At 45.9% G+C, this 21,283-nt stretch overlaps 1 protein-coding gene across 11 annotated transcripts in view; it reads left to right on the forward strand.

Moving 5' to 3' along the window:
- The window catches only part of LOC144767498 (uncharacterized), a 1,510,898-nt gene that overhangs the window by 1,235,272 nt on the left and 254,343 nt on the right, over window positions 1-21,283 (forward strand). For 5 of the 11 annotated variants that reach the window (XM_078650906.1, XM_078650905.1, XM_078650907.1 and 2 more), the window contains one exon: window positions 5,781-5,861. The exons of the other annotated variants lie outside the window; for them this stretch is intronic. The gene's annotated coding sequence lies outside the window, so the exon portion shown is untranslated. The remainder of the gene's footprint in view (window positions 1-5,780; window positions 5,862-21,283) is intronic. 11 annotated transcript variants of the gene reach the window in all.

Genomic DNA, 21,283 nt, shown 5'->3' on the forward strand with positions numbered 1-21,283 from the left:
ATGTGAATAACTCACTCTTGTATCAGAGCTTTCATCCGCAAAATCTCAAAGACAATCTACCGATGTCACAATACATGAGAATTAAAAGGATTTGTTCAGACCCTGAGGATTTGGAGAAACATTTAAATCTACAACATTTAAAATACACGGAAAGGGGTACCCCCAAGGGGTTTTGGAGAAAACTAAGGATCGGATCAAAGCGTACGATAGAGAGAATCTTCTCAAACAAAAACCCAAGAAAGTACAAGAAAGGCATGTGTTTGTCTCTAAATTCTCTACCAGTTCCATGAAGATTAAAAACATCATCACCCGACATTGGAAACTGTTACAGCACGAACCAGACTTTGAAGGGATCTTTTCACAAAGACCCATTTTTGCGTACACTAGATCAAAAAATTTGAAGGAACTGCTAAACACACCATTGATAAATCAAGAGCGAGTTCAAAAAGGGATGAAACGTTGTATGAACTGTGTCCATTGTCACAATGTCATCACTGGGGCAAATTTACATCATCCACACACAGGGCAAACCCTATCATTACATTAATATTGTGATTGTAATTCCAATAATCTGATTTATTACATCAAATGCCCTTGTGGTAAACTTTATGTTGGAAAAACTGAACGAAAACTGAAAATCCGAATATCGGAACATAAGAGTACCATTAGGAATGCCAACATTAAAAGCAATCTCGCAAAACATTGGCTGGAAAACAAACATAATATCTCCCAGATACAGTTTTCAGTCCTGGAAAAAATTAAATCAGTAGAAGGTGTGGATCTGACCAGATCCCTCCTTCAAAGAGAATTATTCTGGATAAAAAGATTAGGGACTCAGGAGCCAAAAGGGCTCAATGAGAAAATTGATTATTCGTGTTTCCTGTAATTGTAAAGGAGGGTGCACCCATAGTCTAGTGCATTTGTAGGTTTCTGACTGTCAATAAGAGCTTTTGATGTATTGTAACAGATTCAGTTGTATTGCTGTAATGTAAAATATTGTTCACGAAAAAAACCTTTTTGTTTACAGTTGCACACATTATTATTTATTATTTATTATTCACCATTATTTTTATTTTATGTCATCTATTTAGCCGTTGTTTTCAGAGGTCGGTTTCAAACCATTGGAGTTCTGATATTGATCCACACTGCACCAAGATGGCGCATGTAAAGTCGGGAGGTTTTTGGCCATAAACAGTGAAATTTGTTGTTCTTGTTTTTAGTGGCAGGTTCATGTTGTTGTCTGAAAGGGAGAGGTGTTTTGCAATAACATTCATGCTCTACGGAAGGAGTATTGTTAGATCGGTTTGAGAGACAGTCTCTATAGGTTTTTACACCAGGCTAAGATGGCGTGAGGGGTTAGAGAGAAGGCTGAGAAGTCCGTTTTTTATGTTGATAGCGGAAGCACTCGAGAGTTGCGAGAGGTGGGGTTCATTTAAAGCCGGGAGATGCTGGAGGAGCAATGTGAGGAGTTATTAAGAATTTGGTAGTAACGAGTGAGCATCAACTTGGCGGATTTAAGGTAACTTTTGAGTGTTATGGGGCAGGGTGTACGAGGAACTATGAGGAGGATGAGAGGCTGAATAGTCTGTTCCGTTTGTTTAAGGTGTCGGAAGATAGTTGTCCCGGAGGCAGAGGCTGACGGATTGAGACTTAGTAAAGACCGAGGTAAGATGTAGTGACGTCCCTGAGTACATGTGTCCATTTCAGGCTGAAGTTGATCGGAGCCTCATTTATTGTTACTTTTTTGCGTTTTTGACAGACGGTGGATATATTCCTCATCTGGAGAGTGAGTACATTTAAGAGTTGTTTTTTACAGATTATGTTTTTCACAGATTATGGTGTGGTGATGGAATCTTTTTTACACCGGTCCAGATAACAGTGAACTTTTGTATTGCTTGCTACATTTAGAATGTTTTGAAGGATTTATGTGAAGTGCCTATAACATGGTTTACTTATGCTACTGTACATATTCAGTTTCAGGCCCCTGAGGAAGAGTCCACTGGGACTCGAAATGCATCGGGCATCATCAGCACGTTACTCCTTCATGAAATGAAATGTTGTATTATATATAATGTGGAATTCATTGAAATATGTTATTGATTTTCAAAGTTGATGACTAAAATCAAATTAAAACTATGTTTGAAGAATAAAAACATAGCATATGTTTTGTATAAGATGAATAAGGTCTAAAACCAAGTTCAAAGCATTTTGTGTAGAGTTTTTTAGTAGAGAAATTGAGATTGTGATTAGTTTCACACATAGCAACAGTGCGCAGAGGTTGAGTGGCTAGTCCATTCAAGTTAGGAAGTACAAATTTGGGGCACGGAGAGTGGATAGACGTGCCACCTCCGCAGCATGCTTGTGATTAGATTGATAAATCTTAGAGAAGGAAGATAAAAAATCAAGGAGTGCTTCTCTGTTTAAATCAGTTCATTTTGACCTATATCACTTACCACAATGTGAGAGAGTCATAATCACTCTCAGTCACTTAATCTTATTTTATTGTCTCTGAATCCAGAACGAATAAGCATACTAACCTGGAAAGAAGAGAATTTTAAACCCATTCACTTCACCAATCCACAAGCACATCACTGGTCACTACTGCTCTTAACTAAGGGTAAAACCTTCTGGTGGAGGCTGCAAAACAACCAAACCCAATGATTATGCACACACGTGTGAGGGAAAGCGGAGAACCAAGATATACCGCTCAAGTTACCATCTAAAACACGTGCATGAGGTTTTTTTTTAGTGGGACTAGTAAGAACGAACCCTGCATACCCTAGTTATGCAGGACAAGTGATCCATCTCTCTTTGATTATATGAAGTGTTGTCTACCCTGCACAACTGTTACCAGTGGAGCCAGATGCTGAGTAGAGAAACATGCAAAAACCACAGTTGATGGGCAGAATGTAGAACAATGTCTTACATTCACCCCAGTACAAAGATCTGGGCCTAAATCCATCGTTTTTTTGCACTCCACACCCGACAATGGCTATATGCAAATCAGCCTTGACCCTGTGCCTCATGGGAACAGTCCAGCCCGAACTACCAAGCCATGTCTTTCCTAGACCGGAATCAAGCATCCAAGGACCGGTTTCTGGCTATCAGCCTTCTTCAGCCTGGATAGCTTGACTCCAGTGATGTGGAGAGCCTGGGACTCACGTCTGAGCATACCCAGCCCACTCGGGGTAGAGAAACATGAGCGGCATAAATGTGGGTTCTGCAAAAAGGGTAGAACTCCGATGAATCACTGGAGGGGAAGGTAAAAAGGAAGTTAGCTTAGCCAAGATGTGGAAAAAGTAGGCTCAGCAAGACAAGATACTCAGCAGAGACCTCCAGAAAAAGAAAGTTTAACATTCACTGTGGAGTGAAGATAATTAACTTATGTGTACAACTAGATTAGCTCATTATATTTAAAAATGCCACTCTCCACCACATGATACTCACTTGCAAATGTGCGACATCTCAGCAACAAGATCAGAGTGTCTCTCAAGATCTCATAAACAATACCTATGCTTCCAGACGATTGTTGAAGAGAAAGAGACAACAGGCACTGCTGACTGAAAAGGACCATATTCACCCAAGACTGACGCCTTACCCCCAGCTCGATCACACGTATAAGCATAATCTAACAGCCAACCATGTCAATGCTGCCAAGGGATGTAAAATGATGACACTGATCTCTTTATTATTGACTCCTTTTTTTGTTGACTATCTGCCTATTTTCAACAGTTACTGCTGGTAGTGCAGACTCTCTTCCATACCCAGCCTGAATGCAGACTAGGAAGGTGATTACCCCTTCCAGCAACATTGCCAGGTAGTGAAGGTTGGGAATGAACCTGAAATCACTGTGCTTATTGGGGTTCCAGGATGGTTTTTCCGAAAGTGGATTCATTGTGGCATGGTCTGGAAGGGACTTATGTATCAAGCCCTTTTCCCGGTCGCTAACGGGCCGATTCTCAGAATCGGCCCGGTTGCGAACGGGAAAAGGCCTTTTGGGAAGGCTTCACAAATTAGAGAATCGCAAAATTTGTGATTCTCTATTTTGCGATTGCATTTAAGGAATCACAAATTGCGATTCCTTAAATGGAATGTATGAAGCACAGAAAAAGTGCAATTTGGCCATAAGGAATCGCAAATTACCACCAACTTCAAGTTGGTGATAATTAGCGATTTCTTTGAAAAATGCACTTTTTTGGATTTTCCAAAGTGCCACATGTGCACATATACATATTTCAGGGGTGCAACAGGGTGTCCTTTTGACACACTGGCACCCTTGAAATTGCATTTTCAATTTACGATTCTCTAATTGCGAATCGCAAATTGAGAATGTCTTCCCATTCATTCCTATTCCTATGGGCCTCCTAGCCCATAGGAATGAATGGGAAGGTATTCCTTAATTGCGATTCGCAATTTGCGAATCGCAATTAAGGAATGCCAAGGAATGGCAAAATATATGCAAAGTTTTTATTACATCCAGTTTTGCGAATCTCAAATAGCGATTCTCTAAAAATCGTTATTTGAGCATCTCATTAACGGTATTTGATACATATGCCCCTTAGTTCTAGCATGCACATTGATTCATTAATGATATACCTGAGCAAGGGGATAACAGTATGAGCAATTTGTTTCACAATTTTAACCGGCAAATATTATTTGATAAAGCAGTTCGACTCCTAATGTTCATCGGGTCAGCTGTGTCCTCTAAAGTCAAAAGAAGAATGAGGAAAATGTCTGCACTACTTTATTATGAATCGGAGTGGTAGATTGTAACTGCTGTATAGCAGGGTGATGTACAATCAGAATATGAACACAAGATCATATCCGCAAGTTCTTGACAGGGACACATCAAGCACCTGCTGACAGCAGAAGCTGCAAAATGTTTAAAAGAAAATGTCAATACCTCTTTAGACATATTGGTGACACTTCTAGTCTTAGTAGCAAAGAATGATTTCTTTATCGGCAGAAATCTGTCTTAAACTATTTAACTATTTAAATGTACCTGATGTTGCTCAAAGGTCGTCTGGGCAGTAAGCATGACCATCAGGAAGGGACAGTGTGGGTTGAGCCTATTTAGGGACTTTACCTTTTTGGAGTTCGTTTGGCCAAAGAGGGATTGGGTTTTAGGCAGTGGCTGTTTGTTTATATATTTATTTTTCTAATTTCTTTGAAGAGCGTTGGCTTGTGACAGGGTTAGTTTCAGACTAGTGAGAAATGGATGCTCTTGAGAAACATGAATCCCACCACCTAAAAAACGTTTCTCTGGCATGTCAGTGTAATCTGCAGGTTGATCACTTTCAGTCTTCCACAGTGATGTCTTTACCCTCTTGAGGGCCACATCCCTTAAGTAGAGCTGAGTAATCCCAGACAAATCAAGTGGGGATGGAAAAGCCTCTTTGAACAGTCCTTTTCAGTTTTTTTTCAGGTCTGGTACAAATTCCTTAGATCCGTGGGTAACAAGTTCAAGTTGAGCACCCAGCACCCTGAATGAATCTTCTTCCATGGTTCTTCCGTTCGAACGTAGTGTTTGCGAGCAGGGCTGCTTTGCTTGATCACTGGTTTTGACTCAGTGTACTATGTGCAGAAATAACCTATAGACAAATCGAGCCAAGGCCTTTTCTTCTTCTAAGGCAATTAAGAGCATCTTGAAATGTACTGTATGTGCTCCCAAATGCCTCCGAATGGCTATGAGTGCCTGAGACATGTGAAGTGATCTCATTAACATGAGGCAAAGTCTGGCTGCTTGATTTTACAACCTCAGCTTTTGATTTGTTTCTCAGGGCTTCTGGTCGGTGCAATATGCAGCAGTTGAGTCTCAACAACACCAAGGCTCGGGTCCATTCAGGCTGCGAGGTATCTGGGTAAGTGGGAAGTTCCTTCTCTGTAGCAAGAGACATTCTGGAAATGACTTAGTAGGTCCTTTCAGAGAAACGTCTTGAAGTAAAAGAGGTTACTTGGTAGGAGCACATTGTTCCAGTGGCTTAAATAGAATTAAATGTTCTTTCTCTGATTGACATGAAAGTCTCGCCTGGTGATTTATTTGAACCATGGAAATTCCACACAAAGTTCTCTGTCTTCGGAGTACCATTCTCCATTGTCATTCGGTTTGGCCATATTTTACCAAAGATTAGTTTTTACATGGTCTGGTCTGTTCTGCTCTCCAGTATTTTAATTGTTTAAGCATAACTAGCTAAAAAGGAAGAGTTCGATCAATTTGTGTGCATAGTATTTTCCTCCATTTTTTGCACAAATGTATTTCCCTTTTTGTGCTTTGGAACTTGTAATCTCGATTATTCTATCTCAGACAGCCACGAGAGATGACCGTTGAGGGTGTTGTGTGTTTTGGGAATTTCGAATGACAGAATGCACTTTCCCTCTGGAAGATAATCCTCCGTAAAAGCTACCCTAAAGCATATCTGGACAGCACGCTCTGCACGACATCTATGCAGGGTGGGACGTCCCAGCCATTCCTCAGACTCTCTGCTCAACAGTCCTTTGAAACGTCCGTCACCTAGGCCTTTCCATGGCTCCCTCTTCCTGGCTTTGTGTGTTGTAATGGAATCTGAGACTTCTTATTGGCCACAATTGCCAGTCATTGGCTATCCTTAATCACTATTTTCCTATGCACACTATACATATTTCTACAAATATTACAGACAGATATAGGATAGAAGCTGCAAGCAGTTTCTGTAGAATATTTTATTAAACTAAAAACCAGCCCCCCATAGTTTTACAGATCACTAGTAGCTAATAACAGGCGTCATAGCTGGCTAATAATGGTCAGTTATTACTCTCATCTATGTACATATGCATATGACTTTGATGATGCTATTCATATAACAATCCTCGTGAAGTAGAGAAGTAGAACTACTTACATATTGACAGCTTACCATGCATGGCCAACAATACTGGCCACGTGCAAGTTGACACTAAGAGATGTTACTTTTAGAAACACACTTAAGGGATCCATGTGAACATTCTAATAGAATGGGGGGGAGTTGGGGGGGGGAGGGCAGAGGAGAGACGAGGTTCTGGAGGGGAAAGGAACTGGAGTTAGTGATTACAACGCACTTTTTTAGCAACATTTTATCCGTTTCTGCTGCAAACAAAAATGTTTTGTTGATATCCTCAAATTATTCAGCGGAGGGTGAAATATGTTGCTAGTGTAGTAAATCGATAGAAAGTGCTCTGGCTACGCAATCACGTTTTCCCGTGGCCCTTCTTATATAGCTACAATATAACAACAAAGTCATAGAGCGCAGTACACAAATGGGGTTTTTACGGTGGGTAGGAGCATAAAAAGTGGTAAAGTACAAGGCATTATGGTTTTTAGGACGGAGCGGAAAATAACATGGCACCCCCATAAGATTTATAACCCTTGCAGTACTTCACTTTTTTTCAAACACAGGGGAGTTATTTTTATTTAACTGTCAAAAAAACGATGCTTAACAGGTTGTAACCGAAGTGTCGTAAATTTGTTACGATCATGTGCTCTCCCCGTTAAATTCCTAGATGTTCTCACTTGTCCCCCTGTGATATTAAGCAGCAAAACAAGCCAGGAAAAGGATGGCCAATTAGCAGATTCCTGTGGTTGGGAATGAAAACAAGAAAGAGCTTAACTTGTCTGCAGAGATCAAGGACACACAGAGGGAGGCAGACCCCCCTTTCTAACCAGAGGAATTAGGCAATCAAACCTAATGTTGAACATCCCTGGCTGGGTGAGAGTGTGGGAGAATAGGAAACACTTTTTCCTTTATAAAGTGAGAAAAAACCTATGACTGTCCCAGTTAGCTAGTCAACCAGTGTAGGAAGCATCAGGAAAACAAAACATAATTTGGTATACAGTGTCTGCTGGCTGTGTGAGGTGGATAACACATGCGAAACTCGTTGTAAATTGTCATTGCATTTATATAGTGCCTACTACACCTGATGAGGTGTCAAAGTGCCACTCTACAACTCAAAAAGGATTAATGGTGAATTAGTAAAGGGAAATATGAAATTAATTTGAGCGTGGACATGTGAGTTTGTTATTTGGATTGAAAAATGATAGTGGAGGGATAGAAGTGGAAAGGGTTTGCATTTATGTAGCTCTTGCTTCACTCCTGATGAGGGGTTGAAGTGCTTCTTGGCAAGTAGCATGCTACTCTGGAACATAAAAGGATTAGTGCTAAATTAGTATTAGTGAATATGAAATTAATTTGAGTGGTGGACAAGTGAGTATGTTATTTGGATTGAAAAAGGATAGGGGAGGTATAGAAGAGGGAAGGGTTTGCATTTATATAGCCCTTTTTTACCACTGATGAGGCGTTGAAGCTCTTTTTGGCGAGAAGCACGCCACTGTGGAACTGTTATACACATTTATACAGAGGAATACACATATCTGGGTACACATATATATTCCAAATAAATGCTTTAATACACAGGGATATGCTGTACAGTCATGTTTGAGTATGGTGGTTATATAGGGAAGAGCCAAGTCTTGAGTAGTCTTCTGAAGATAAGTGGATCTTACGTTCGGGTTAAAGAGTACCATAGTTTGGCTACTTGAACAGAGAAGGAGGTGACACCTATGGTTTTATTCTTGTATGGTGGGATATTGAGGCGAGGTGAATCTGAAGGGGGGCACTAACCTCAATGGGTGCGCTGTGTTTAGCAATATCTTATGATTTATAAGCACCTGCTGCAGAGTCTCTTGTGCATCCAGCGTTCAGGAAGTAATACAAATGTCAAAATAATTCTTGTGAATAATATTCCTGCCAAACCAAGATATCAGAGTTTTGTCTAATGACTGTTTTGACCTACCATAAAGTAGCACAAATGGTCTATATGCCCGCTGCAAGAAACAGATCTGTATTTTATGTGGATAGCTGAGTGGAACAGAAAAGCTAGCCTTTAAAACAAATGAAATGTATGTGAGAGAGGGGTTATGGAGCGATGTGGGGCACTTTTGCTGGGTGGGAGTGAGAGAATCCGAGCAGGAGGTCATGGGTGGGGGGCGGGGTAGGCACCAAAAAACATTGTCGCACAAGGCACCACCAGTTCTAAAGCTGGCTCTGTTCGCACTAGTGTAGTCTGGCCGGTGTTGGACTGGTTATATTGCAGTCAGTCAGTGTCTGACAGGCTGATCTGAAAGGTCGGTGTGTGGGACTTTTCTGGGCAGTTTGAGGGCCTGTTTTATAGTCTGCTGTGCCAATTTTTACTATTGATTTCTCTGATGCTAAAACAAATATTGCCTGCAGCAAGCTTAAAGTCATGCACCTCCCATGCCTTACAAAACAGCTATACAGCGTGTCATTGCAAGATCAAAACTGTTACGATTTCCAAATGTGGGTCACTTTCTGATTCGCTAATGGGGGCTACTTTTATTTTGGTGACCTGGCCTTTTTTCTGTTCCAGTCCAACTCTGAGTGTGGCATGGAATGAGCTTTCAGTGCTTTTGACAGCACACCAGGTCACCTGGCTGGCTGTTCTGGTGAGACCATTGGTGTTTAGTGACCCTGAACAGTGGAGGGGCATGGAGCAGACCGAGAGCCAAACGCAATTACATATGTTGTTGTAAATCACAATGCCTTTAGGCTCAAAGGCCAAAGCTCTCAATCATGGCTCCTTAACAGGTTTAAAACGGGCCGTGACTGAGAGCTCTGAAATTGAGGCTCAAGGCAATGCAAGATTTTTCAGTGTGCCTGTCAGTGGGCCAAAGAGATAAGAAAATAACAAATGTACTTATCTACGATTCTTTCTCTTCCTGTTTTCTTCTTGAATATCTCATGAAGCCTCAGCCAACCCTGATGCTGCCCTCATGCTGCAGATGAGGAGAATGAGAGCAGTGCAAGGACTGGTTTGAGCGGGCTACCTCTATGCTCCTGCTGGCACTGGGTGCCTGTGGCTGCTCTCCATCCAGTTTTATAAAGCAGCTAGGAAAAGAGGGTAACACTGCGCATGTCAGTCTGGCCATCGTAAGATAGCCGGCCAAATGACTTGCACAGTGTAAACTGGTGGAGTGAGCAGCACTCCACTGCTGTCAGTCAGCAGGAATGGCCCGCTCACAAACACCGCTTGAGCTGGAAGTAGTGAAAAATAAAATGGTAATTCATTTTATTACCATTTTATTTTTGACCTCAGTTGCACTGGCAGCAGGGGCGTGACACTCCTCTGCTCTAATGGAGGGGGGAGGGGCGCTGTATAAAGCACTGTTTCCTAGGAAGTGCTGGAGCTCACATTTGGGATGAGTTTGTGACCCAAGCAATGTTTTGCATGGAGCTTAGAGCACAAACACAGGTGCCTTCTGACTGATTACATGGACCAAGATATGATAGAGTGGAGGCCTGTCATTCTGAATAGGACACTGCACAGTGCAATTGTAGGTAAAAAAAATACATTGATTTGGCCCGGATCACACATTTTTGTTGTGGTTATGTTATTCTGCGTATACAAAACGACTTACTTGGCATCCTAGTGCAGATGCAGACATTGAGTCTTTTCTGTAATATTTGATTTTCACTGTTACTGTAATATATAATGCTTACTGCCATTGATGCAGCGCCCCTAAAGAAAATCTGTCTCAACAATACTACCCTTCATCAAAATACTCACCATCATTTATAATACTCTCACAAGGCCCATAAACTACCGAGACAAATTTTGGGCAGCTGAATCACGTGACCTAATTAATCAAAACCTATTCAAAACTATTTACACATTTATATACATCTGCAGTTTATCATCTCTTACCATGGATTTTTATGCAAATAACATATTAATTAAGTCACTTAGGTAAATGGATCAATCTGATGGTAACTAGACCGTGAATATACAAGTCCAGTTTGTCGTTTTAAAATCTAATTTATTAATTTTGTTCTTCAAAGGAAAAGCATCTTCTTTAATAAATCATTATTTTATTAGCAATTAAACAGCATTTTATTGAGGAAAAGCATATTAGACCGTCAGTTCAAAGAATCATTAATCAGCATGAGTTAGAGTAAAATGATCATTTTCTCAAACCCTAAGTTCTATTTTCCCTGTCTAAAAACTCACTCCATCTAAAGGTTAAAGTCATTAAGGCCTATTATCCTTACGTGCACCAAAAGTCCGTCAGCATGTCACACCCTTCTGGATTCGGGAAATGAGCAGCCCCCTCCCGTTTTGGGTCTAGGTTTTTATACCTTTCTAACTAGCTAATCTCACTAAAAGTATACTTTTTCTTGACCATCCAGAGTTCGGATCGGCTGAGAAACGTCAGCTCATATGGTGTCATCCTCTTTCCTGAAGCCTAAATCAAACTTTTTCTTAGAGTCCATTTTCCCTTATTTTCAAGTCACGCAGCTTCCTCAGATCGAAACATTTTACATTCACAGGCTGTGACTTCCTTAACTTGGCAGACTTTGCAGGTTCCTGTCCTTGGATTTAGTCCTTCCATGAGCACGTATAATACAATTCTCAATTGAGCTCGCAAATATTTTCAACGTGATAAAACTTTCCACGCAGGACTCTTGCTCTCTCTGGACAGGACCTCGACAACACCATCTTTTAAACGCTAGGCCTTTCTCATGGAAACTAGTATTCAAAGAAACATAAGACATTAATTAATTAGAGTATTGATAACCCTTCTGTTACCCACCCCCTTTGCTAATCATTAACCCATTAATCAAAGTTACCTAGCAAAAGCTGAAGCACATAGAGTTTACAAACTCATGCCATATATAAGACAAAAGACTTAACATAAGCACACAAAATAAGCACATGCCATTATTTAAACAGCCGCATTTAATACTGACAAAGACAATAGACAAGAGTAGTTTATTATTTTTCCCCGAACATGCAAATGCAACAAAAAGCACATTTTATTAGTCCCATGTGTCGTGTAATGCATTTTAATCTAGGTTGATTAGTATTTTTCACTCACAAACTCATTAGTGCAATTATTTATTATGGAAGTTTAACTTTGCGAGTTTGAACAAATTTTGTTCTGCACCTCGCTCCATCAACTCCCTCATCTGGTGATTTCAAAATCACCAAACTATTCCCAAAAATTTCAGCAAAATGTTCAACTATCGAACATGTTTTGAATCACAATATTAGTATTTCTAAAGTCTTGACTCAGCTGTTTGTCTGCAACTCTCATATTGAGTTCTACGAAACTCTTCCATCTCAATCTCTCTCTCCTGTTCCTTTCTGAGTTTATAAATCCTCTTCTTTTCCCTTAGATATTTCTTTCTCCTGTGTAACATGCAACTGATTTTCAGGGGCGTGGCTAGCAGCCGATGGTGACGGTCGCAGCCTAGCGAGGCTCCCGACCCTCCGCCCGGTTATCCGCCAGTTATCCTGCCTGAGACCCGGGATCCCCGAGTATACCGGGCGAATCCCGAGTGCAACGCTTGAGCCTGCTCCGGTTCAAGTTTCAAGCCGGAGATTCTCCTGTAGAGGGCTCTGAACCCCGCGGAGTGCCCAGGCCGCCGGGACACACAATGGCGGCGTCCACCTAAGCGATCGCCTAGTCGCAACGAGGGTCCCATCCCCGGCGCCTGACTGCAACAGTACAGTGGAGCGGCGGATCACCTCTGCGGAGACCGGACCCGTCTGACGCGCTGCTGGCCTCTGCCCATGGCGCAACCGGAGAAGGGCGCTGACGAGGAGGGGACCCTGCATGGCTCCGCCCCACCCGGGATAGCCGAAAATCTGTTCCCCGGCTCGGGGGCCTGCTATAGCGGCGGGAGCAACGTCGGCTCCGAGGCCTGGCTAGCCGCGTGTGGAGAATCTGCAGGCGGCCGGGAGACGTGAGGAGGCCTGCTGACGGCGACCCACTGGCCTGATTGCTGGGCGGGAGGATGAGCATCACTGTGGGCGGGCGGCAGGGGAGCCACTCCGCCTCCACGGAGAACTGTGACCGGCGCCCGGGCTCGTGAGTTTACCTGGTTGGGGACGGCAGCTCCGCCTCCGACTCCGTTGTGGGACCGCCGGTGTGAACGGAGCCAGGAGAGACCGAGGCACGTCCTGGGGCCGGCCGGAGCACCGCCGACCCCTCTGACCCAGAGCGGCTGCCGTGACACCCTGCACGAGGGACGCCCCTCCGAAGGCCCTCCCCTCCCCTGCAGGTGAGCTGAGATTGACTCCCTGGCTTTGGGGCCTGGCACCCCTGAGTGCATTTGGAGGCGACTGGAGGCCTTATTTACCTATCTGGGAGACGGGATCCCGCTGACTCTGGCTCCGGGTGAGAACTAGTGCCCCCGGCGCGCGATTCCGGAACCTAGGCGCCCTGCACCTGTTGCGTAGCGCAACTTGAGGGTGGCAGGGTAGGGCTCGAAGACGTGACTGGCCTTCACGGGGGCGGCCGGAGTCCCGCCTGCCCCGTCGAACCTACCCGATCGGGTGTGTCGAAAGGTAGGGCCGAATTTGACCAAGAACCCTTCAGTATTTGCCCGGCGTTAGCCGCCTCTCATACCATTCGAGATTACCAAACAAAGAGGCAGGCGCTGGAGACAGAAGGCAGGAAACAGGAGTTTATTCTGACGGAGCAGAACACGTCAAATCAGACAACAGGGTATCTTCTCGAGGTGCTCTAAACGCATCCTTGAGGCCTGGCCTCTTATACACAGGTTTATTGCTTTATTACATAAAACACATTCTTGTTAATACTTTGATGTACGGAAAGGCATCCTCGGAATCTCCGCTCCAAACCCGTTCCCACACATATTTACAGTAAAAGTCCCACCCTGATCTCAGTAGGTGATGTCTATCGCGCAGCTGGATATCCGCCGGCTCCCGGAATGTGCGCGGCTGATCGGATCTCATGGGGTGGGGGCCTTTATCATTCATAGATTCTTTCGAGAAGGACAGCTTCCTACAGTAAGGATTAATAAACTGTATCCGCGGGGCTAGGTGATGGCCTGGGATCGGGCGGGACAATCCGGCACAGAGGAAGGGGGTTCATCAAAGGATGCGTGATCATTAAAGGGACGGAGGGAGGTGTTAGTCGGGTACGGAATGTGGCTCCGAGGCAGGGCCGCGCTGAAGGGGTGGTTTATGGCCCAAGCATGTGAGAACGTAGGCTGTCAGCGCGCGGGGGATGCTGGCGGGGTCAGAGAGAGAGAGAAACGTGCGGGCTATCGGCAGTGGGCAGAGAGGCCATGGTGTTCAAAATGGCTGCTACTTGCGCGCACATTTGAGCTAAAAAGGGGGACAAGATGGCGCCGATAATGTTTACGTCGCAATCTAAGTTTTAACAGTCCTCCCTTTTCAACATATCTAGCCAGCTTGTCAATTTATGTCTATCCCCATCATATTACGGATTTATACATCATACAAAGCTTTCATGCGTTCAGCTTCAAAGTTCGGAGTCTTAGGGCACACACAGTTAGCAAATAGTGAACACAGAGGTGGCAAGCATTGAATACCCAGGCAGAGTCCGCATATTACAACGATGGGTATCAGTGCAATCATGAGCAACCTCCATCCCCAGTCTTTTACAGTATTCCAGAACCAATTCCCAAGCGACCATCCTTCTTGTTCCTGGTGAACTTCTGAGGAGAGTCTGTGGAGGTGTTCGATGGCCTTGTATACGGAGGGTGAATTGTCTGGTATGTAGGTGCAACAGCTGGACCCGATGATACGACATGCTCCTCCACGGTCCGCCAGAACCACATCCAGAACAAGACGATTTTGAAGAGCCACCAGACGGACTGCCTGAAGCTCGGCTGTATTGTTTGTGAGGATACCAGCTGTAATGTTCATCGTTGTCTCGACTGCCTGGGATAAATGTCGAATGGCACGACTGTTCGCCATCAGACCCCAAAGTGGAACGAGTCCTTTCATTGCATCCAAGAATTGTGCTCCAGTGGAGTCGGCCTGCTCGATGTCCTTTGCTCGTCTCTGTCGGTGATGGTTTGCCGGAGCCACATAGGTTGGAGGAAGGATGAAGGCTATGTAGCAGGTACCTCCCCAGCCCTTTGGGAGCCAGGTGTAGGCTTTTGTACCACAGACGAAGTACATGTTTGGAGAGGTGACAAAAGAGGGCGGGTCGGTTGAGTACAAAGTTCTGGTGATGCGGCAAGTGCTGTGGCCCACCATTTGTGTCCCACGGCCTGTGATGCATACGAGGCCCGAGACATTGACGACAGATAGGGCCACAGTCAGGGTGGCAGCTGTTCGTTTCCGGACGTAGGAGAAGGTGGGTCTGGCTGGATTGTTGAATATTTGCATCTCCATCCTTTCTTTGTCGGGGATGTCCATGTGAACAGAGGCATTGGAGGATAGAGGGCAAAAAGGAGCAGCAACTCTCCCAGTTTTGTTCAGCCAGACTCCATGATAAAAGTGTGACATAGTTTCGCTGGAAGTGGCGTTGTCTCTGTAGCTCTCTTGCAAGAGGATCAGCCAGGCAAGGCAGGAGCCATGAACAGAGAAAGGTGAAGGGATGAAGGGAATGGAATGTCCGGTGGCATGTGGTATCAACCCACAGATCCAGCAATTCGTGGCATTTGCAGCAAGGTTGTGTTGGTGCAGCAACTGTACGAAGGAGTTGTTCCAGAACTCCTTACGCCTTTCTTGGATTTGAGGTGAAAGAGAGACCAGGTAGTGTTCTTTCATGGTGGTAGGCTGCGCAGTCGTTAGAAATGTCTTATGAGCCGGCGCGTTCTCTTCCACGATCCAGAAGGTAGTCATGAGGAGGAGGCAAAAGAGAAGAGTGATAAGAAGAGCAATAGTCTTTGAGCTGTGCAAACTGTCAGTTTTCGGGTTCCTGTAGCGGGTCTTCGGATGTCCGGTTGCTTCCATCATCTTCGTATCGGGCGCTTCCATCAACTTCAAGGTGCTCGGTAGTGGGCAGAACCACAGACTTCGTTTGGTTTCCCTCCTGGCAGCCTTTGTTGTGTTAGGCCGCAAATCTGAGAATGATAACTTAGTCAGTGGTCTACTTAGCCGAAGCTCCCTCCTTTCGTCGCAGGTTATACCCCTCTCTGGATGGCACAGTGGGATCAGGGAATTTCACCAATTCGAGTGTCTCTGTCTCAGGGTAGCAGCTAAGGGATGGTCGGTCTTTGTTCAGGAGCTCTTCTTGGGTGGTCACGTCTTTGGTCGACGTCAGGGTCGGAGAGATTTTCTTGCAATGATGTGCATGCAGCCAATTTCGCTTCCCCTCCACTCGAAGAGCTGTTCGGGTGGTGATCAAGACTTGCCGGGGGCCGTCCAGCGAGGTTCCAGACTCTTCTCCCGCTGGAAGTTCCGAATCAGGATGAAATCTCCAGGCCGGATGGCATGTCCGGGGCCCCTGGAAGCATCGGGGATGGCCTGCAGCACCTGATGATGAATAACAGACAATGTTTTAGTTAAGTTATACAGGTAGTCAGACATTAGGACGTCCGGGACGTCGTGAATAGATGTTGGTTTGGGTGCGGACCAGATACTCATGGGCCGGCCGAAAACGACCTCGTAAGGGGTCAAGTGGTGTTTGGTGGGGGTGGAACGCATTGACAGCAATGCTAGGGGGAGAGCGTCTGGCCATTTTAGTCCTGTGGTAGCCACTATTTTTGCCAGTTTTAGTTTCAACGTGGCATTGTGCCGCTCGACCAGTCCAGCAGATTGGGGGTGGAAAACTGCGTGGAACTTCTGTCGTACCCCCAGTCCTTTTAGGATGAGCTGGATAACCTCGGCTACAAAATGGGGGCCATTGTCACTCCATAAAATACGGCAAAGGCCGTATCGAGGGAAGAACTCTTTCAGTAGTACTTTTGCAGTGGCAATAGCAGTGTTGTCACGCGTTGGGTAGGCTTCCACCCATTTGCTAAAGGCGCACACAACAACAAGTACATACTTCAGTCCTTGACATCTCTCTAACTGGATATAGTCCATCTGTAGGACTTCAAATGGATGGTTGGGGACCCCAAACCCTCCCCGGGGTACGACAGTTCCTTTCCCAGGGTTGTGTTGCAGGCAGACTAGACATTGTTGGACTAATCTTTTGGCCGAGTCTGTAATTCTATCGTTATGCCAAACTCGGGAGACAAGTTTGGCCATAGGGGCAGATCCTATGTGTGCAGGGGAATGGGCCATCGTCAGTATGGGGATCAGGTACGAGTTGGGCAGCAACCATTTGTTCGTGTCTTTTGTCCGCCAGCAGCCTTCATCATCCTTTAATCCCACCCGTGCCCATTCAGTCAATTCTTGTGGTGAGCTGGCCATTTGGATGTCCCTAATAGTTTCCCTAGCGTCCGTCCATTTTTCCGCTTGTGACCTAGTCGCGTACATGCGAGTCGTCGTCCTATTCTCAGCTGTGGTTCGGGCAGTGATGTCGGCCAGTGCATTTCCCTGTCCAATGATGTTTGTCACCTTTTTGTGTGCCTGGCATTTGATTACGGCAAGTTGTTTGGGGAGGAGAACCGCTTCAGTCAGAGCGGAGACTAGATCTCCGTGCAGGATGGGTGTACCATGACATGTCAGAAATCCCCTCTCCTTCCATAAGAGCCCAAAATGATGAACCACCCCGAAGGCATACTGGCTGTCCGTGTAAATGTTTGCTGTCGTCCCCTGTGCTAAGATACATGCTCGTGTGAGGGCAATCAGTTCTGCCGCCTGGGCGGATCGTTGCGTGATGCGGGCGTTTTCAACTACAGTTCGGGCTGTGGTAACTGCATAGGCAGCTGAGGTGGTGCCGTCGGGGAGTTTCATGCAAGAGCCGTCTACCCATAGCTCTCCGTCAGGGTTTGGGAAGGCAGTGTCTTGGAGGTCAACTCTACTCCTAGTCTGTTCGTCCGTGAGGGTCACACAGTCATGTATTGGGGGCACATCGGGATCGTTTTCAGGCAGAGGCAGCAAGGTGGCTGGGTTCAGCGTGGTGCATCGTTTCAGCGTGATGTGAGGTGCGAGCAGTGTCAGTTCGTACCCAGTCAGTCGCGCGCTGGTCAGGTGTTGGGTCTTTGTCTGGTTTAGGAGGGTGTCAACAGCATGAGGCACTAGTACCATGAGGGAATTCGAGAGTACGATTCCCTCACTCTGTCGGATAGAGACAGCAGCAGCGGCTACTGCTCGAAGGCAGGCAGGCAAAGCTCTTGCTACAGGGTCAAGAGTGGCAGAGAAATAGGCACATGGTCGTTGTTTGGGGCCAATGGACTGAGTCAGGACAGACAAAGCACATCCCTCCCTTTTGTGAGTGTAGAGAGAGAAGGGCTTTGTATAATCAGGGGTTCCTAGGACGGGTGCTGAACAAAGGGCGTCTCGCAGTTCCTTGAAGGAGGATTGACATTCAGGGGTCCAAGGGAGCGGAATGGGGACATCTTTAGCCAGTAGGGAAAGTAGTGGTTTCACAATGAGGCTGAAATTTGGCAACCATTGTCGGCAGAAGGAGGTGAGGCCCACCAAAGAGCGGACTTGCTTCGGGGTTTTAGGGATAGGGGTCTCTAGAATAGCCTGTATTCGATCGGGTGTGAGCTTTCTCCCGTCTTTGGACAAGAGGTGGCCTAGGTAAGTGACTTGAGGTTGGCAGAATTGCAATTTCTTCTTGGAGACCTTGTGGCCATTTTCCGCGAGGAAGTGCAGGAGTTGGATGGTGGCTGTGACTGCAAGTGGAGTGGTGTCGGCCGCCAAAAGGATATCATCGACGTACTGTATCAACACCACTCCATCCGGCAATTGGACTGCGTCCAGCTGTCTCTTGAGGGCCTGGCTGTAGATGCTGGGACTTTCAGTGTAGCCCTGGGGTGCTCTGCAAAATCTGTATGAGCGGAATTTTAAAGTGAAGCCGAAAAGGTAGCGGCTGTCCGCGTGAATGGGGATAGAGAAGAATGCGTTCTTGAGGTCGATTACCGTGAAGGTGGTGGCAGTGGAAGGAATCAGGGTCAGAATGGTGGTGATGTCTGAGAATACAGGGTACTGGGGTACAACCACTTTGTTGACTTCTCGTAGGTCGATGATGAAGCGGTACGCTTTTTCATCTCCCTCACCCTGCTTCTTCACAATGGGTAGGATAGAGCTGTTACAAACATTGCTAACTACTTCTTATACCACTCCTGCATCTACCAGGGACTGGATGATTTTTACCAACGCCTTCTCGCCTTCGGGCGATATCCGATACTGCGGGAGTTTGGGGAGTACTGCGTCCTGTCGAACAGTTATGTGTACAGGGTCTATCATCATGCGTCCTACGTCCGAGTCAGTCTTTGCCCATAGGTACAGAGGTAGGGTGTCGAGCAAGGACAAGTCAGTGTCAGTGATAGAAAACATGCGTTGTGTGCGGCAAGATCTGAGCAGTGTTGGGTTGTCGTACAGAATGACTCGAACTCCGTCTTGTGAACACCTAATAGTAGCTCGAAAATGTTTCAATAAGTCAAGTCCCATAATGGCGTCGGGGGTGTTGGAGGAGAGCAAAAACGTCGTGTCAGTGGTGTTATTGTCCAAATTAAAAGAGATTGGTGTGGACAAGGGGTTAGTGGAGGGCGTTCCATCAAAACCTATTGATGTCACATGTGAGCCAGACAAGGGTGCCCTGGGAATCAATCGTTTAGACAACGCACTACGTGTTGCACCAGTATCTACCAGAAATGGAGACTTCGTACCTAGGGCCTTAGCGGTGACATAAGAGCCTTGCTGGTCAACATAGAGCTTGACTGGATCCCTTCCTTGCCCTTGGCAGTCCTATGCAAAGTCGTGGGCATTGTCGCAGTCAGACTGTTGGCACTGATTCTGTCGGGGACGGTCAAATGTGTTCGGTCTACCAGGCCTGTCATTGTTGGTGTCGTTTGGGTGCCCTCGTCCCTGTCCTCTATTCCTCGGCCCACCCGCTACGTCTCTCGTGTCTTTATTTCTGAGTGCTTCTAGCAGAACTGGACATTGAGATTTCCAATGGCCAAATCCTTTGCAAAACGCACACTGATTCTCATCGAGGTCTGTTCGCGGAGCGCCGGGTGCGGGTGTGCGGTCTCTAGGGGGTAGATTTCTAGGAGCATTCGACTGGTAGTTCCCTCTATACTGTTCCCTTCCTATAGTCACCCCTTGCAACTGAGCAATCATTACCCTCTCTTTCAAGTCCTTTTTCTTTTTCTCAGTCGCTTGATCGTTCTCGTTCTTTTGTCGCTCATAGTATTGAGCCATCTGAAGGATAGCTGCGGGCTTGGAGGCCGCCCAACTACTCTCGCTAGTCTGTAGTTTCTGCGAGACTTCTGGTGTCAGGCCTTTTGCATAGTTCTGGACAAACAAGTGATGTCCGGTTGCAGTGGTCATGTCCTGGCCGCTGTAATCGGAGAACACCGTTTCAAACCGGGAGAAGTATTCCAATACGTCTTCCTGGGGTTTCTGGCGACAGGCCGTTACTACTGACCAGTCCACCTTCCTTTCTGGGACTAAGGTTTTTAATTTCTGCACGATTTTATCTGGTAGGTGTAGAATGGCTTTCATAGGTTTCTGACCCGGCTCTCGCTGTTTGTCTACATCACCGAGTTGTACCCAGGTATGTCCGAACAGCTCAAGGTGGTCGACTTTCCGGATTTGCTTCCACACATCAGCCAGCAGACATAACCCGAAAAACAAATCGATATCCGCTAGGGTCATAATCGTTGAACCCAGAGCGGTGGCTAATTCTGTATAGAAGGCTGTGGGGTTCTTTCGCAGATCAGGCAAGGACTTTCGGAAAGTCAGGATGTCTTGCCGATCCCATGGTTGGTAAACCCAGTTGTAAACTACCCTCCCTCTCGCATCTTGGTGATTAATATCGTCGTGTGTTCCCAGTCCTCGTGGGGGAACCCAATGGGGGCGGCCTCCTTTATGGGCATCATAGTGTAAATTTGTTCTACTCTGGCTTCAGTCACTGCAGGAGTCGTGGTGTTGGTTTCTGGTTTCAGTTCCGTGAGGTGGCGAAAAACTTCAAGCGTACGCGTGAAGAGGTTCGTCACATCACACTCGTCCCCATCTCCGACATCAATTTTCCTATACAGGGTCGTTAGGTTTTCAGGGCCTTTTCCTTGGTAGCGGTCTTCGTAGGCATTAAGGGTATGGTAACAAAGGCGTATGACAAAGTGTCGCCTGTGGCTACTGGCATATGTATGGTACATATCTGTTATATAATCCTCTCTTTCCTTTCGCACCACCAGTGTCTTTACGATCTTATCGATCCCAGCTCGTTCGTCCTTGCTTAATCTATTCGATCTCGCGGGGTCTTTCCTCCCCGCTTCGGGATCACCTGAAGTTGCTGCTTGTGCTGCGCTGAGTGCAAGGGATTCGGTCGGCGCAGAGGCCATGAGGACCGAGGCTCCGGCACTACTCTCGCCTGTCGTTGGGGGTTGCGGGTGCTGTGCTAAGGGTTGAG

This window comes from Lissotriton helveticus, chromosome 7, assembly GCF_964261635.1.
Source record: "Lissotriton helveticus chromosome 7, aLisHel1.1, whole genome shotgun sequence".
NCBI lineage: Eukaryota > Metazoa > Chordata > Amphibia > Caudata > Salamandridae > Lissotriton > Lissotriton helveticus.